Source organism: Octodon degus, unplaced genomic scaffold (assembly GCF_000260255.1).
Source record: "Octodon degus isolate 3935 unplaced genomic scaffold, OctDeg1.0 scaffold00348, whole genome shotgun sequence".
NCBI classification, from domain to species: domain Eukaryota; kingdom Metazoa; phylum Chordata; class Mammalia; order Rodentia; family Octodontidae; genus Octodon; species Octodon degus.
The window spans coordinates 142,458-144,364 of NW_004524924.1; positions in this window are offsets into that span (position 1 = coordinate 142,458).

Consider the following 1,907-nt stretch of genomic DNA (forward strand, 5'->3'; position numbering starts at 1 on the left):
GGGAAGCATGTGAGATGGAGAAAGTAGAGAACTGCCTTAGGTCTGAGCAGGAATCCTTGCCAGAGCACTCGGACCTTGCTCGGAAGAGCTGTGCGCGCTGCGGGCATCGCTTGTCCCCGCATCTCCTGGCTTCCTCCCGCCCTTGGTCCTCGGCATCCTCCCCTGACCCCTCGAATTGGCAGGCTTCCTGCATGGACGACCAGAGCTCTACACTGTTCTCGTCTTTCCTGTCTCTTACCATGAAGGTTTGGCCGTCTACACTTGAGCTTGGGGTTTGGATTTTGATTAGTTGAGAACAGATGGTGTCTGAGTCAGGGCACAGCACAGCGGAAAGGAGACGTTGCGCGGCGGGCTGTGGAGTAGGAAGGGTGTGGCGAGGGAGACCTCGCAGAGCTGGAAGAGCGCTGGCCTAATGACTTCCTGTTTCTGCTTCTCAGCTCTTTCCTCAGCCGCTGCCAGCCCGCAGGAAGACGCCTCTCCGCTCGCCTTGTGGCTGGTGCTGGGCCTCATCCGTGGCAGGATTTCAGGTGGGCCCTGGTGGCCAGCCTGGCACGGATCGCCCCGGGTGCCCGCTCCTTCCCAGACACTGGTTTAGGTAGCCCTGCGTGCAGGACTGCAGCGGGGAGGCTTTCCTGTGCGAAGCGGTGGCAGGGCGGCAACGTCTGGCGTTCGGCACAAATGCCGGGGGTCTCCTGAGTCCTCAAGCCGGTCAGACCCCTCGCTGCCGGGTGGAGACTGGTGAGCGCGGCGGACGTTTTGCACCGAGGACTGAAGGCCTGGGAGCCGCTCCAGCAGGGGGAGCGCTGTCGTCTCACTGGAGACGGCTTCTCTCCTGACGCGATTACTTTCCTCCCGGGGTGGGGACACCTGGGGCTTCTTATACTGTGCGAGGGCACCGAGCGCGCCCCCTCCAGGGCGCCTGATCTGCTCTGTAATCTACCTACACGGGTGGCTCCGTTGGGGCTCCAGTGCCGGGCGCCGGCGGCCCCAGACCCAAGCGCACGTGCGCTCCAGTGGGGTCTTGGGAGGAGGGAGACCCTGTCCCTGACCCGGCTCTGAGAGAATAAAAGGGATCAGCGGAAGGAGGTCAGGGCCTCCCGAGGCAAAGAGCTTAATCTGAAAAGCCCGAGCCGCAGATTAGCGGACCCAGGCACTCGGTCCCCACCGCCTGCTCTCCAGCGCGCTCCGTGCGCGCGCACACTAGCACACGCGCACATACACGCGCATAGCCACACACGCGCACACACGTGCAACTCACACTTACATGCCTGCGCGCACACTCACATACACGTGCACATACACGCACAGCGCTTTCTGCTCTCCACGGAACGGGTTTCCTACTGTCACCGTCTCTCTCACTTGTCCCCTGCTCTCAGGTGAACTGTTTCAGGCCGAGTCAGGCCGCCTCTCCCCACCTGTTCCAGCACTCAAGGAGGGCGGAAGGCTCGGAGGTCAGGGCGCTCCTCCAGTCTCCCCACACCTCCCCATCGCTGCCCAGCTCTCACCCTCTCCCGTCTCTCGGTCTCTCCCCATCTCCTCCTCTCTCCCCGTCTCCATCTTCCCATCTCCCCCCCACTTCGCCCCATCTCCCCGTCTCCACCCCCACCCCACCCGCGTCTCCCCACCTCCCTATCTCCATCTTCCCATCCTCCTCCTCTCCCCACCCCCGTCCTCCCGTCTCTCCCGATCGCTCCCCACCTCCCTCCCCTCCCCCGTCTCCCCATCTCTCCCGGTCTCCCCATCTCTCGCAATCTCCCCAGCTCCGCGTCTCTCCCCGCCCCTCGCCCTCCTCTCCCGCCGGCAGGGGGCAGCGCGGCGGCGCCGCGCGTCTCCTCCTCCTCCTCCCTCCCGGCTCCCGGCGCCGCGTCCGAGGCAGCGCGGGCGGAGCGAGGCGCAGCGAGCGGCGG